The following is an 18,531-nucleotide window of genomic DNA, read 5'->3' on the forward strand; positions in this document are numbered from 1 at the left end:
GGGGCTCAAAATTTACATAGAAAAAAGAAAAAAACCATGGCTGCCTACAGCTTCTGGTGGGTGGAGGTGGGTTGCATCTCCCTCAGCACTGGAAGGGCCAGCGTCTGAAACTGTTGAATATTAGTAACCACATTTCGTGTTTTGGTAAATAAATACAAATAATTGGATCACATGTATTCATGAGGTTATGAATGTCCTAAATGCGGCGCGTGCGATCCAATTATATTTTGTTAATTGTGAAAACGGGAATGCAAATCGAGGTAATTAATATCTCACAATTGACCACAAAATGCGTAGTTGTTCAAAAGTAAACATTCATAACCTCATTAATAAACGCGATGCGTGCTATCCAATCACATTTAGTTATTTGTAAAACGCGAACGCAAATCGAGGTCATTAATATCTCACACAATTGACCGCAAAATGTGTATTGTTCTAATGTTGCACACAATTGACCGGCGTTTGCGTGTTGTTTCTTAACGCGCAAACAAACACGCGTAATCACCGCGAGTAAGCTCGCGCACTTGTTGATCGTAATTATGAGAGATGCAATTATAGGCCAAACTTTCCCTCTGGTGTGGCACTGACGTCAACACGTTGAGGCAGCTGTTTCGCTGAAATTCGCTCGCGCATATGCATTCTGGGTTAGCGTCTTTAAGGTAATTAGCGTCTGTGTACATAGTACGCCAGCGTTGTGAGTGAACGCTAGCAATTTGAGGATGCGCCAATTAAATGCACACTGAGCGTCACTGCCGCATCACACATGCAAGGTGAAAAATGGTATTACATAGACAAGACATAGTACCGTACTACTAAATAAGTAATTCTTGGCCAAGCTGGAACATGCGTGTTGCGTCCATGTAGGGTACTACATGTATAATGGGATTTCAATTGAAAGAAAACACAGCTTTCAACAGCTGTATGTGACCCAACCGCAATTGTATATCGCATATTTCAAACAACAATGCAAGCGCAAGACCTTGGATACAATACGGTACTAACCAATCACGAAGTGCGCTGGCATGGTAGGATTCACTTCCGATAACGCTTTTACACGCTGGCATACATCGCACATTGTACGTAAAAAATCGTCACGTTATGTCAGGCTGTGTTCATTCAATTGAAATTCCCAGTGCAGTATAAGCGTGTACACAATCAGAAAATGCAAGGCGTGTGTATGCTTTTTCTCTACCGCGCTATGTGCGCATGTTTTCATAGCGTTCTAGCTTGGCCAAGAATTACTAACTTACCTGTAACTTAGTTTGTTCGGCTTATTTATACAAGGCGGAATTTATTTGGCTTTTGTTACGTACTGCGCATGCGTCAATAAAGTCCCAACTCAGCCTCGCGTAGAATTCACATAGCGCGCTAGTCACGCAATTACACAATGCACAACTAGCGTAAGTAGTAACAGTGTTATGTGTCATATTTTTTCTGCCTTTACTGTAGTATAAGCCGAACAAACTTCAGTACTATAGCTAGTTTCTCGATCATGAGAGAATGAATGTACTGCGTGCACTGCGTAATGTTGCAAGTTTAGTGGAATGACATGATAGCGCGATCGATTGTGCACGCACAGGAAATGCAGCGCTACCCAAAGCGTGTGTGGAAGGCGTTGTAACGGCGACGCAATTGTCATTTGCGTGCCTATTGAGCTCTCATAATCGAGAAACTATTATTTTAGCTATAGTACGTACACCGTTTTGTTATGTTTTTTATGCTTAAAACTTATAAAAGCTTACTTTTCTTTTTAAACAACTTGCATGACATGCAAATGCAAGACTCAAGACTTCCAAGTTTGATTACCGTACTGCAAAATCCGGGCCTACCCTGCAGGCTGGTGTGACTTACAGTGAGACTGTCGAAATGCACAGCATCCATGCATTCACATCATACACAATGTCATGAATGTAAATTAAAAACAGTCATGGCAGTTGACGTTTGCCTTGTCATAGTACATGCATTGCATGTCATGATATCCACGTATCATTCACAGATCACATTCATATATGGATTGAACTGGATGGAGCCCAGGACTGGAACTTTTTGCAGCGATTTGCTCACAATTGCCATCCATTATTTCCACAACTATTACCAGCTATTTGTCTCGTATTCGCTGCATTATCGTCACCAAATACCTTCAAATATCTTTTTTTTTTCCGTCTCGATCGTGCATTCGAAACAATTTGGGTCAAACCAGGTTAAATAATAAAAGGATCGACATGACCGATGACCCAGGTCAAGCAATTTGAGTGATGCAAATTCGTGACATTGACGTTTTAACACCATAGAATTGAGAAAGGGACCGATTACCTCTCTCAAATACTACCGAAATTCCATGTTATTTCAAAATTCCCACTATTGCAATTTTGAAAAGACATCGTTAGATGTAATATTACTCCGCAACGAAAGAAAAATGTTTTCAAAATACTTCCAAAGAAAGAATTATACCCACCTTTCACTTGCAGGACTACTGCATTTTCTCTTCCTTGCCTCCATCTTTACTGCAGTACCGTCACGCCGATCAGCTTTCTGATCAGCAAGATCTTGCTGACGTCAGGCCTGAAGCTGCCTGACATAGCAACGCAAAATTGGCATAGCAACGTGTGACAGAATTAGCAATCTGTGCCGTTGCACACCCATTCGTATTTAGCAGTAAACCTCGATAGAAATTGATGACGTCATCGTAATTATTCCTTGATTTCATCGGCATCAAGATTCTGGTCTCAAAACTCCGAGGCTGGAATTTGGTGATTAATCAACAACAGAGGGCGCTATGTAGAGTAATTAACGACAGGGGGTGAAAGATCAGCTTCACGATATAAATCAAAGAAATACGATTTACTGAGTCATTGGCGATGACTGTATTTAAAATCATTGGTGTTTTTTTTAATCATGATTGTTTCAACGTCATGCATACGTATTGTCGCACACATTTGACACCATAATTAATCAGATATTATAATTATTAGTATATGTTCTACAAATTGGAGAAAAATTAACGGACAATACAGGTTTTCCTATTGCTCATGTTTAAACATTCATATAACAATCTATACTATGTACATTCAATGTATGAAAATTAGAAATAAGCATTTCCCACCCAAATCATCAACAAAAAATCATACTATCAGTAAAATGCTAATATTGGGTGTTTTATCAAGAATTCTGGCAACACTAATTTTGAGTTTCAGTATTTAGATATTTAAAGAGACGAAAAAGTGTTGTTTGGAATCACCTTGAAGGAAACTATTTGTCAAAATGCACAAAATTGTGACAAAAAGGCGTAATTTGACAAAATGTCAATTTGCAGAAATACCGTTATTTCTGGCAACACTGTGTTTAGAAGTAACATTTGCCCAAGCTGATTTTTGCTAAAATGTAAAGTACCTAGTTTACACTATCCATAATAGAATGGACAAAATCCTGGCAACACCGGGTTGTTGATTTTCATGATGATATTTTAGGTGCTAAAATGACATTTTTTGAAAAAGTGAAAATACACCTGACAGATGGGCTCTGCACGTACCCTTAAGAATAACTTTTTGACCTTTAAATATGCTGATCATCAGATGAATAGATTTCCATTCACAAGAACTTCATGTAATGTTCCAGCATTATATGACTTAGATGCAGCAAACACTTGAAATAACATGTTTTTTTAACTAATTTCAGTGCAGATTTGGCCCAAAATGACAGAATCTGGTTTTTGGCCGTTTCCATGGCAACGAACCGATTTTTGAATTTTTTTTTAGTTACACAAGTAGTCAACACCCTAACATGCATCATTGCACAAAATATCAGAAAAATCCATTTTTTGAGGTATAGAGCCACATCTAAAAAATTATGTTCAAGAGCTCTTAAATTGTGTAAATAATGCTATTTGGAGATTAGCTGTAAAAATTGTTGTTTTGAGTAGTAAACCTACCTGACAAAATACAGAGTACACGTAGTAGCAGAACCGACAGTCGGCCTACATAATTGTTTTCCATTAGCCAATACATATTGCAAAGATAGAATATGTGCAATTAAATTCACAATGTGAAGTTGTTAACAAAAGAAAAGCAGAGTACCAAGTTAACAAGGTAACACAATGCTTATCAAATATCGTATAGTATGTAATACGAGGGACCATGGTAACGATGGTTTAATAATTAATTACAATTTTCCTCAAAACATGAAACAAGAAAACACATAATACAACAGACTATGATATCCAATTCGTTGAAGGCCTATGGTTTTAATAACTTAAATGAAATAAAAATGCTTTGATGCATTAAACGCAGTGGCGGCGCCAGGAATTTTTTCGGGGGGCATTGGAGGGGGGAAAAATCAACAATTTTTGCACAAAATTGCAGCAAAAAGTGGAAATTTACGTGATTTTGGGGGGTCAAAAGTGGGGGGGGGTGGTAAACTGGGGGGAAGAAAAATATTTGCCCCCCCCCTCGTAGCGCCGCCACTGATTAAACGCTCTTTTGCTTAACAAATTATACATTGACATCGTCATATTTCATGATTTTAAAGTAAAATGTCAATAATAGTATAGCAATTTCATTCTGCAAATTTAAGGAATCATGACAAAAAATAAAACTAAAAAACATTTGATATCCACTGAAATGTATTCAAAATTCCATGGTTAAAGGAAGTCTCCGGAAATCACAACATTATGCTTTAGATGTAAGGAAAATAATTATCAAGCACAAATCATATGGTTTGATTTAAAACAATCTCATGTTGACCATAAAAACATCCGTCTCTCAACAAACTCCCGGGCGCTGAAATTGTCTAAGTGCAATAACGTCCCAGTACAGGCCTATACAATGAATTTTGAATATATCGCGTTTTGAAAAACGGCTATTTTTATTTGTTTTTGTTTTTATGGTAGGGCCTAAACATAAGTTTGTGATTCGTAATAATCATTTTTCTAACATATAAGGCATAGTGTTGTTATTGCCGGAGACTTCCTTTAACCCTGGAATGTTTGAAATTTTAGGCGTCATAACTGCTAAATTATTGGTCTAAAGTATATAAAAATTTAGGGATTCAATCATGTTTCACCGTTGTTCATCACCGATTAACAACGATGCGTCCGCGTCGTCTGAGTGGTTTACTTCGCGAGGGCAGCTTTAGCTGCCCGAGCGAAGTAAACCACGCAGACGCGCCGGACGCGAGTTGTTAAACGCGTCGTTTCAACAACGAAAACAAGCTAAAGATCGTATAATTCACAGGATTATTTCATGAGGAATGTCAGTTAATCATTGACAGTCAGCCTTACAAAAAGATCGATGATTTCTGTTGATATCAGCAATAAAACTGAATAAAACGGCAATCTTTATCCGATACTTCCAAAATACTGAATTTAACTTGTAAGCGTAAATATACGCACACAGATTCTAGACATGACGAATTTTACGCTCTCACGCGTAACGCGGATGTGCGCTGGCGTTCGCGTATGTGCTTACTGCAAAAGTGTGGATTCATCACGGATTAACAACGGTTGGCTCCTGTACAAAAGTATAGGAAGAGTTGTTGAAATATATATATTTAGAATGGCAAAGACTTTTGGGAGAAAAAAATAAAAAATAAACACTAGATCTAAATAAAAAAACGTATTTTTAATTTTTTGGAATGAAATTTGGTGCATATTGGCACACTACGACATATAACATTACGACGAAACATGTGGAAAGATATACAAGTAAACAAACATATCAAAAATATAAGATCGCATGTATCATCTCAGATTATATAATGTTGTATTATTAGCTGATGAAATCCTACCAAAGCAGAAAAGAGAAAAATATACCATATGAGAGAGAAAAACCCGAGGAAGGCAGAATGGAAGAGTGAGAGAGACAATAAAAGGTAAGAGGAAACGCGAATGATTCATGTTGGAACAAGATATGTGAATACAAGAAGGTCACACTCGGAGAAAACTCCAAAACCCTAGGAGATTCAGTTCGGGTTTTATGATATGTTTAAGGGGTACAACACCCCTGGCCAATTTTGTGCCTATTTTTGCATTTTTCTCAAAAATTATAGCACATTGATGACAAGTGAGATATGTATATTATAGGGGCAAGGACTACAACTACTGTACTGAAAATTCAGCAACTCAAAGCAAGTAGTTATTGATTTATTGATCAAATATTGGTTTTCCTCATTTTTGACTGTAACTCCACAACTGTTGTCTGTGCTGAAATAAAATCTCCATTGCAGTAGTTGTAGTCCTTGCCCCCTATAATATACATATCTTACTTGTCCCCAATGCGCTATAATTTTTGAGAAAAATGCAAAAATAGGTACAAAATTGGGCAGGGGTGTAATACCCCTTAAACACACTTTGAATAATGATACTTAGTTTAATTACCATTTGAGATCGCGTATTCAATTGGTCAATTCATTTATGTCGTTAAAGGAAACAGTCGGACGATTTTTAAAGACATATTGTAGTACTTGCCTTTCTAGTTACATTGACAGTAATCGTAATTGTTAAAATCAAACACTTTTACTAACTAATGTAATTAGTTATTTTTAATAATACATTGATTTAGACAATGAAAATCGATTTTTGTTTCTTCTATTAATACCTCGCGTATCCTTAAGGGTAGACAAGGTACTATTGGTCGAAGCAGCCAAAAATATCGATTTTCATTATGTAAATCAATATATTATTGAAAAATAACACTTTGATGTTTTGCAAAAGTTCATTCTACAAACAATATACTTCCAAACCTTGCTTGATTTATCGTTGTTAATGAGTTATGTACGTTTATGTAAGTGTTGCAGGTGTTTCAGCCCTTATAAATCATCACTCAAGAACCACTTGACCTATAAAAGTATATCTGTGATATTTGCATTCTTCTACACACTATGAAATACTTTCATATACGCTATGAAATGAGGAATGCGATTTTTGCCAAAGCTGACTACCATTCGCAAGATGCTGTGAACTACCAAATCGCAACACTTAAAATAGTGTCAAACCTTAATCCGCAATTTGATAGATGTTTCAGTTAACAAAACACCGTGTGGACTCATCTCGCGTGTGAGCATTCAACAAGAAGAAGTCTTTATTATTAAAACATTGTAGTACTAATTACAATACAGAGTATGTTCCACTTGGTATCACTAATTCATTTTATTCCAGCTGATATCAAATTAGTTTGGCATACGATTATTGAAACAGACATGGAAAAATAATCTTGAACTATGCCGTTCACTCCAACATGGGGTGGAGTGAACGGCATAGGTGAAGGATTATTTTTTCCATGTCTGTTTCTAAAATCGTATGCCAAACTAATTTGATATACAGGGTGTCTCAATAAAAATAGGCCCTATGAAAAGTGGTGCATAACTTAAAATATCAACAGTAAAATAAAAAAAATTCTTAAAGATTCAAAAACCATGAAGTGTCTGCTTAACAGTAGTGCGAAAATGATCCAAATCCGTTCATGCTTCACTGAGATAATTAAGTTTGTACAAATAGACAAATTTTTAACCATTCCAATGGGGTAATACACGTTAACAATAATTGTAGTTTATTATAACATAAATAAAAAAAGGAAACGCCAAGTGTTGCTGATTAGTAGTTTAAAATCAATCAATCAATCTCCCAAAGAATGTTTTTCACATGTTTCTCTTTGGGTTAAGGGCTCGTATAGAAACGTTTTGCACAGTATTTACTACATAACTCGAGAACCACATGACCTACAGAAGTATATCTTTAATATCAATGCAATATTTGCCAAAGCTCACTACCTTTCGCAATATGATGTGAACTACCAAATCGCAATGATGCCTGATGCCTCTTTTCTGTTATTGATGTTGTTTATCAATTTTTGTTTGTTTCACCATCAATACTATCATCACCTGGACATTTCATTTCATTTCATTTTGAGAGAACCAATTTCTCTTAAATCAAATATTTCAGCCACTTCAATATAAAGTTCAGCCCTACTGTTGCTTGACAAATGTATATATGAACAGCGACATTTTTACGTATTTCGAAAATGAGGAACGTCCTTCTGATATCAAATATTTTTTAATACGCGACATAATGCCGTTTTATGGCAAATGATTAAAAATTGATATTTTGAAATTTAACAGTCCTCTAACTAAATTGTATAAACTTATTGATATGTACGTACTTAAAGTGTAACTGGGACGAAAAGCTGTCTATCATAAAATCGACAATTTTGACTTTTCATATTGAAGATTAAGATTTTTCCCCGAAACACAAAACACATATAAAAAAATGGGTCTTTTTGGGAAAAATGGATATCTTCAATATGAAAGGTTAAAATTTTCAATTGATGATCGGTTTTTTATCCCAGCTACATACCCTAAGTACATATTATTAGATTGATGATGTTTACCTCGAGGATGGTTAAACATCAAAAATACAAAAAATATCAAATTTTAATAATTTGCCATTAAATTTGTGTTATATCGCGAATTTCAAAAAAGTAACAAATAGTTGACATCAGAAGGACATTCCTCGTATTAGAGTTGTCTGGTGTGCTCTCAGATCCCCCCCCCCCCAAAAAAACTGTGCAAACGTTGCTATCCGAGCCCTTAACCCAAACATGTGAAAAACATTCTTTGGGAGATTGATTGATTGATTGATTTTAAACTCCAACTCAGCAACACCTGGTGTTTTCTTTTATTTCTTTTATATTAAACTACAATTATTGTTAACGTGTATTACCCCATTGGAATGGTCAAAAAATGTGTCTATTTGTACAAACTTAATTATCTCAGTCACGCATGAACGGATTTGGATCATTTTTGCACCACTGTTAAGCAGACACTTCATGGTTTGTGAATCTTTAAGAATTTTTTATTTTACTGTCGATATTTTAAGTTATGCACCACTTTCCTTAGGGCCTATTTTTATTGAGACACCCTGTAGTATTCTACTTCATAAATTTTGGATTCAGAGGAATTGTTTACGACTGGTTCAAGAGCTATGTAAGTGATAGAAAACAATATGTGAATTTCAATAATGAAAATTCTAAACATAAAAGTATAATTTGCGGAGTTCCTTAAGGCTCAATATTAAGTCCTTTACTATTTATTTTGTACATGATATAGCGAATACCTCGACTATATTAGACCTTGTATTATTTGCTGATGATACGACAATTCTATACTCAAGTAATAACATGCTAATGCTAAGCAAATGCCATTAATAAATAAAGAGTTATCCGAAGTGAGTAACTGGTTTAAAGCAAACACACTTTCTGTAAATGCTAGTAAAACTAATTACATGATTATGGGTACCCCTAGAATGACTTCGATAATAATTCACAAGAAAACAGAGATATTACTTTGGATGGTACAAACTTGCAAAGGGTAACTGAAACCAAATTTTTAGGTGTAATTATCGATGAAAATCTCACATGGAAAAACCATATCAACGGAATCTCAAAAACAATTTCACGGAATATAGGTATGATAAACAAGTTGAAATTTTTTATACCTGGGCATGTTTTGCACACGCTTTATTGTACGCTTGTCTGCCTTATATTAATTATGGTATACTTACATGGGGGAATGCATGTAAAACATATCTTGATAAAATACAAATAAACAAAAAATGGGCCATGAGAACCATTTCGAATAGCCATTATCGAAGCCATTCTGGACCACTATTTCATAAATTCAATATGCTCAACGTTTTTGATATATTCAAACTACACAGTAAAAAATATTTTAAACAACACTGTTTACGCCAGTCACTCTAACAACTTCTGTTTAAAGTTTAAACAACCTTGGGTTGTTTAAACTTTACACATCCAATTTTTTACAATTTGTACCGATTTTTTAAACAACAGTTTTTAAACATCTGGGTTGTTTAACTTTAGGTGTTTAAATGTACACAGTTGTTTAAGGTATTTTAAACAACAAATGTTTAAACCAAACAGTTGTTTAAAGCTGTTTATGGCTGTTGTTTAAAACATACATAGTTGTTTAAACTTGTTGTTTAAAAGTTTTAAACATTTTTGTTTGTTGAAATCAATTTACTTGGGAGAATGGGCAAGAAGAACATGCACATCAGCCCCATGCATCTGTGCATGAGCAGTGTGAATGTGATACATTCAGAGGTGAGTGTTTGGTTTAAATATTGTTTGATGTGGTTAAGCTTACACTCACCACACTGTACTTGTCACGGCTACATACTACTGCACAGTGTACAGCTTTAGCATGTACAACACACAAAGTTCTGTGTGTTCATATAATACTCTATCACATCAAACAATATTTAAACCAAACACTTACCCCTGAATGTATCAATTAGGTCTGGCATTCCCCACTTTTGGAGCAAGTCGATCACATAGTCATCCGCCATAATGAATCTGACCCTGATTTCAAGGAAGGAAACCCCTCTTTGCAAAATTCGATCTTTTTAAACAACGTTGTTTAAAAGTTCCTTTTTTGGTATTATTCATGAATTAAACACACACTGTTTAAAATTCAAGGACTGTCTTTTAAACAATGTTGTTCAAAGTTTGAACAACATCGTTCTAAACAGCGACACTTTAAACAGTGTTTTTGCTGTGTAGAACTAGGTGTATACATGTATAAATATTCTATTAAACAACTACCATATTCATTTGACAGTTTCTTTCTAAAACGATCCGATATTCATAGCTATCACACAAGAAACAGTAATAAGTATAATCAAACAAGAAACAAGAAAGTATTCACTGATCATTCAATCAGGACTACCGGCCCACTGTTATGGAATTCCCTGAACGATAACCTTAAAGTAGCAAACTCAATAAAACATTTTTGAAACAAATATAGAACACATCTAATCTCATTTTATAACTAGTTCTTGGAGCCCCGTTTCTGTTCTTGTGTTATAGGCTTAATATACTCTGTTTGTTTGTTGTTGTATTAATTTAGTTCTGTAAGGAGATGGTCAATGCTGGCCTTATTGGCCTTTCGATCATCTCCTCCATAATTGTCTTGTTTTATTTTATTTTTTCGATGTTGAATTTCTTTGTATTTTGTTGTTTTTTATTATTGAAATAAAGATTTATTCATTCATTCATTCATTCATTCATTCATTCATTCATTCATTCATTCATTCATTCATTCATTCATTCATTCTGTCCCCTTGCATGTGAGCATCGATCAGTAGTTTGGGGTAACGTGATGGTGTCATTCTTTGGATATGACTAAAGTAGCAGAGTATTTTTTGAGTTAGCCTAAGGGCCGGTCAGTACGTAATGAAAGTTGACCCCATATATAAACACGCTCTGACAATGTATAATACTTTCATCACTTTCGAGTTTGATCAGGTTTCTCAATTTCATCATATCTTTCATTTATCACAATTATTAGATAGTAATATAAGGAAATGAAACCTTTCTCATTACTCGTTGACTGCCGATAAAACGCCCAATAAAGACTTAGTCACCGGACCGCGCCGGCCAGTTAAAGTACATGCCCTATCACACCACTCCACACCATACATAAATTCTCCCAGTCACATTTCCCAAATATGAAATTAAAAAAGTCAAATTTTAATTTAGTTCTTTTAAAGTTTGGCAGAGGCGGGGTTCGAACTCACGGCGCAACGCTTAGTACTCTATGAGCCTATCGCCTTAGACCACTCGACCACTTGTCTTGTTGTTATTCATCTAAAACTTATTTAAAAATATGATCGCAACTTCAACACAGGCCTACCACGTGACAAGCAAAGGCAGAAAACGTATTATATTTTGGAATTTTATCTGCTTAAAACATTAATGTGTATTATAATAGAGCTACCGTTATTTATATTGTTGAATTCTCAAGCGCATCATTTCGAATTGGGTTTGGAAGATACATTCTCCTAAAGCCCGATACTGACTCCACCTGTACATTTTAATTTCATCGCGCGATGCTGAGATGTTTGAAAAGCATCGCAGCATCGCATACCGCTGCGAAGTGGAGTCAGGATCGGGCTTAATTCGAACCACCAACATCCATGGTTCGATGTAGAGAGTCTTTCCTATTCAGAGGAAATACACACCTTATTGCCTTTTAACAATAACCAATGACACTAGCACGTAATTCCAGTCAAGCACCAATCTTTAATCCTATTGTTGAAGAGGATAATAAGCTTAGGCCTATACTTATGTATAGTATTATTAAAAAGCTTAAGTCTTTGTTTGGCTAAATCCTGTTCAAGTGTGGCTAAATCCTGTACGAATGTCAGCGGCGAATGTCAGGTTATTATTTCCCAGTCTTGAAAAAAATTGCAGGCAGAGGTGGGAATCGATCTCGGTACCACCCGGTTAAAAAGCACTGTGCAAAACCACTAACCCAACTAAATATCTGTTGTGAGATGCTTGACATTAATCTTTGATATTGCTTAATGGAACAAATCGCGGAATTAAATCAGTAATAAAAGAAGTAGATTCTTATTTAGCGGCCAAATTGGATAAAAGGGGAAATATTTGTCCCTGCTCTAAAGAAAACATAGGTTAGAAAATTATCAAATAAATTTAAATTAAAAATTGAGATTTTATATTTATTTATTTCACGAGGCGGCATTTTCACAGACAAACACTGTATATGCTAAAAACTCGACCCTCATTACTAGATGATGGCATAGCTCAGTGTTAGAGCATCAGACTGGTAATGTCAATATCGTTGGTTCGAATCCGCCCGTCAGCAATGGTTATTATGATTTTAATGCTACGCTACATTTTGTTCAATTTTTTTTCATTTATTTATTTATTTATTTGTTTATTTATTTATTTATTTATTTATTTATTTATTTATTTATTTATTTATTTATTTATTTATTTATTTATTTATTTATTTATTGAAATAATTTGATATATTTGAAAGGGGTATTTGAGCAATTTGAAATTTTTACCCCCGTATAATCCTATGGGGTCATTTTGAACCCACCCCTCCCAAATTGCCAAACTTAACGCACAACACCTATGAGTTTAAATCATACATAATGATCAGTACGTCCATCATGAATGAGTGGTCACTGCATTCATTTGGGAATGTGTAGGGACTGCAGCTTGATGCATCCACAACATGATAATGTGTGCACATGCTACATTATATACACTTGTAGGCCTATGTTGTTGTTGGTGTATAAGTAATGAGCCTTGCAATTGAAATGCCTCAAGCTTTTAATCCGATATTCAGATTATCTATTTGTTTTCATGAATTGGAAGACATTCTTTGATGTATTACTGAGCTCAATGATCTGAAATTACTGGAGTGTGAGGTCAGCATAGTATTTTATTAACAGAAAGTATAGAGGCCTTGCATGAAATTATCGATTGGCTCCAAACAAAGGATTTGAGCCGGTGTCCTTCACCGTAGTTATGGCGGAGTGCAGTCCATTCAATCAAATGTTGTCATCAACCTATTTGATTGCAATCATGCTTTTGTTGAATGCATTTGAGTAGTCCGCCATATTTACGGGATATGTCACATGCAAGGCCTCTATTCTCCAAATTAATTTCCTAATGTATGTGAGAATGATACAATAATGACATGATGAACATAGTCATTGATGCATCAGTTTTAAAATAGACTAGGCGGTTACCATATTTGGCGGTTCTCGGCTGGGCGCGATTACCAGGCTGATGGTGACATGCCCATACGACAGTTTTTACTAATTTGACCTCACATGACCCCTGGTGACCCCAAAATGACCTTCCAAAAATTTGGCTCTAAATGTTGACTGTACCCACCAAGTTTCATGCCCATACGACAGTTTTAGTAATTTGACCTCAGATGACCCCTGGGTGACCTTGGATGACCCCAAAATGACCTAAACTTATAACTCTAAATGTTGACTGTACCCACCAAGTTTCATGTCCATATATGAGTTTTTACTAATTTGACCTCAGATGACCCGTGGTGACCTTGGATGACCCCAAAATGACCTTCAAAAAATGGTGTTTTAAATGTTGACTGTACCTACCAAGTTTCATGCCCATATGACAGTTTTTAGTCATTTTACCTCAAATGACCCCTGGGAGGGGGCCCCGGGGTCGGATGACTTAACGAACATTTAAAACTTCTTCTTGCCAGGACAGAACTACACCCACCCACCGAGTTTGAGCCTCGTACGACCTAGTTTCATGCCCATATGACAGTTTTTAGTCATTTGACCTCAAATGACCCCTGGGAGGGGGGCCCGGGGTCGGATGACTTAACGAACATAAACTTCTTCTTGCCAGGACAGAACTACACCCACCCGCCGAGTTTGAGCCCCGTACGACCTACGACGGCCTCACATTAGCAGTCACAGACAAAACCTAGCTCAAAATAAATAACTTAGAACATTTTCTTGATGTCCTTTAACATGTTTTTCCTATATGGTTCCGCCATTACCATCGTCGAACTGGCAGCATACATGAATGGGAATTGAACTAGTCATAACGTTCTGTGTAAGGTTACATAATTCTTCCTTTCATGTATGCTGCCAAGGCTCTGACCGGGTGACTAACCATCGTTAGCCATGGATATCTATGCTGTAGAACTGACCGGTGACTAAGTCCGATTTATTGGGACGTCTATCGACCACTCGATGAGTAATGTGATGAGGTTACCATCGAGTTCGACAGAAAATACGATCTGTTTTATGGATGGTAGAATACCGCCCATGATAGTAATTCTTATTATATATTTGTGTTTCCCTCGACAACGAGGGAACCACACAAGGAAAACTAATTGAAAACTAGAGCAGTAGCAACACGTCAATGCAGCATAATATAACACATTAAGGGGTACTACACCCTGTAGTAATTTGTGACTATTCTTGCATGTTTCTCAAAAATAATAACACACTGGTATCAAAAGTTATGTATATTATTGGGGCAAGGAATCCAATTACTACACTGAAATTTCAGTAACTCAAGACAAGCGGTTCAGTATATATGATAGGAAATGAGGTACATCCTAACGGTACCTTATTTCTTATCATAAATAACGAACCACTTGTCTTGGGTCACTGAAATTCCAGTGTAGTAATTGGATTCCTTGCCCCTATAATATACATAACTTTTATTACCACTGTGCTATTAGTTTTTGAGAAAAATGCAAAAATAGTCACAAATTTATCGAGGGGTGTAGTACCCCCTATTAATAAATAACATTATGAAGAAAATGTGATCTGTTTTTGATTAAATTTTCACGTATTGGATTTTAAAAAAAATAGGGTGTCAATTTAAAACTATCATTATTCAGGCATGAGAATACATTCATTTCAATGAAAAAAAAGGAAAAGTGCGTAATATCATGGCAAAAATGTTAAAAACGGACTAAAAAGAAATAAAAATGCGGAAATTTGGGTAAAACAAAAAAATTATCATGCCTGATTATTATAATGCTAGTTTTATACGAGGGTCGGTCAGTATGTAATAAAAGTTGAATATTTGGATGGAATTTCTATATGATCACACAAAGACTGCACCTTTGTATTCCAAACCACATATATGTAAATGTACTTGATTATATAACAACATTAGCATAAAATCAATAGACTACGGACACTCCCTCGTTTCAAGTAATGAGTTTTCGTTTCTCTTTTGTTCAGAAACTAAAAATCAAGGGCAGAACTTGTCTGCAATCATAACATCTAAACCTGAATTTATTTTACATCGCTGAGCGACAGCGATTGGTTTTTACCCAATGAGGTACAGCGCATTATGTTGCGTTGGGAGAAGCGCCACTACCTCATTGGTCAGCCACTTTTCGCTCAGTGATAGAGTAATAAATTCAAATTTAGCCTAAATGTCATGATTGTGCTAAGCTTATTATCGGATACATGTCAATCATTGTGTTTAAATTGAAAGTAGACAATTACATATGGATCGGATATCGTAGACACGAGGCATGGTATAAGCGTCATAAAATGTTTGTTTGTTTGTTTGTTTGTAGACATAAGCGTGATGATTGAGATGATTTTATTATGCCTTAATTTTATTATCCCCGGAAATCACAACCCACATCTCTTACCCAGGCTCCCTTCTCCACTCGGAATCCTCGGGATCCTCCCCTCCTCAGTGTCTCCTTCTCCCCATCGCTTCTTCCTCTACACTCGATATCTCCTCTCTCCCACACGCTATTCCACTCAACTCTACTCTCCCCTTCCTTCACTTCCATCTTCCGATCATCTCTCCTCTCCCTTTTTTTCTCTCTCCCCAAACCCCACACCCACACATCCTCTTTTCCCCCTCTCTTTCTCTCGCTCTCTCTTTTCATTTCTTTCGAGCAATAAAAAATAATAAAAGTCAACTAGTATACAGCCTGTCTCAAAAAAAATTGTGCAAGTAAAAAGCGCCCTCTATGGCAATTAGAGAATACCGTTGTGACATAATGTTTACATCATTATCAAGGGCACAGTCTTAGCTTTTAAATGCTGTTTGTTCTGCTCAATTTGATTGTTTTATTCTCGAGATATGTTTAGTTAATAACGAAAGGGTAAAATCACAATTGTGCCACTTTTACTAAGAAAGAGGGTGTACATGCCAATTAATGATAGCTGATGTTGATGCGTCTAATGCACTCCACACTTCGTAGCCGCATCAACATCTACGTGCGTGCATTATTTTGTTTAATTTCTCTCCCAACAAGTAATACGAGTTCATTATAAGTGCGCAATATACGTTTGTCTTTTACATAACATGTCTTGAGTGACAAAGAAAACAGTATTTACCATGATAAAATCATTGACATGCACAAGTATTTAATTCTACAGCAGAATGTGAAATATCTATTTATCTTTTAATCTGCTTTAAGTGGAAAAAGATAATCATATAATACCTGTATCATGATAGAACAGTAAAAACAGTAAAAACATTTTTTTTTATTGTTGTGCATTCTTTTGATTTCACGCAGGAACTCTTGATAAACTTGATGCTATCATTGATTTAGTAAAAGTGGCACAATTGTGATTTTACCCTTTTGTAGTTAACTAAACATATCTCGAGCTTAAAACAAGCGAATTGAACAGAACAAACGGCATTTGAGAGCTAAGACTACGCCATTGACGTTTATGTAAGCATCATGTCACAACGGTATTTTCTGGTTGCCAAAGAGGGCGCTTTTCACTTGCACAACTTTTTTTGAGACAGGCCAGCCTGTCTCAAAAAAAATTGTGCAAGTAAAAAGCGCCCTCTTTGGCAATTAGAAAATACTGTTGTGACATGATGCTTACATCAACGTCAGGGGCGCAGTCTTAGCTCTCGAATGCCGTTTGTTTTGTTTAATTGGCTTGTTTTAATCTCGAGATATGTTTAGTTAACAAAGAAAGGGTAAAATCACAATTGTGCCACTTTTACTGGGGAAGAGGGCTGTAAATGTAAATCAATGATAGCATCAAGTTTATCAAGAGTTCCTTCGTGAAATCAAACGAATGCATCGATAACACAAAAATACAAAATTGTTTTGACTGTTTTGACTGTTTTATCATGATACAGCTATAATGATTATCTTTTTCCACTTAAAATAGATTAAAAGATAAATAGGCCTACATATTTCACATTCTGCTGCAAAATTGAATACGTGTACAATGTCAGTGATTTTATCATGGTAAATACTGTTCTCTTTGTCACTCAAGACATGTTAAAAGACAGACAAATATTGCACACTCTGTTGTAAAATTAAAATCATGTCAACAAAATATTGCGCATCATAATTATACGTTTGAGATTTTACACTAAAGATTTAAAATTCATGATAATTTTCATCAAATCATAAGCACATTTTGCTGAATTTCGCGTAGCAGCTGAATCCGACATTGCTTGAAATCAACAGTTTAGTCCATTTTACTGTTTGGTCTTTAACATTATTTAACATTCTATTACCCCCACGACCCATTATTCAAAATCGCGCACTGTGATTTGTTGAAACATGTCACGTGAAAGACCATTAATTAGCGATAAAGTGGCCAGGGCAACGAACTTTATGTTCTTCTATCATCATAGCGCACAGCAAAGCGCACAGCACACCTGCTTATGTAGGGGAGAATGGAATGCCAGGGGTGTGTTATTGTATGTGCATACCTGCTCTGGGGGCAATACTCTATGACCTGAAGGCTGTTGGAGCAGTCTGAAGGTTATAGAGTATTGCTTGCTTGCTGTAGTGACATCTTACAGTTTCAAGAAATCTACATTAAACATCTGTAGTGACCTGTAGGGAGAGAAGTCAAGGTCCTTCGCTCTACCATGGTAAAAGACCACTGAAACCGAAAAACCATGAAGAAATCCAATAGCACTCGGGTTAAAGCCCCGACTAATAGACTAACTCCACGACCTCAGAGCCTGCAAGAAGCAGAGCATCATGATGCATCAGCCCCAAACCTAATCGGAAGGAATGATGGTCCTCCTATAGTGACCTGTAGGGAGAGAAATCAAGGTCCTTCGCTCTACCATGGTAAAAGACCACTGAAACCGAAAAACCATGAAGAAATCCAATAGCACTCGGGTTAAAGCCCCGACTAATAGACTAACTCCACGACCTCAGAGCCTGCAAGAAGCAGAGCATCATGATGCA

This window comes from Amphiura filiformis, chromosome 13 (assembly GCF_039555335.1).
Source record: "Amphiura filiformis chromosome 13, Afil_fr2py, whole genome shotgun sequence".
Classification (NCBI taxonomy): Eukaryota; Metazoa; Echinodermata; class Ophiuroidea; order Amphilepidida; family Amphiuridae; genus Amphiura; species Amphiura filiformis.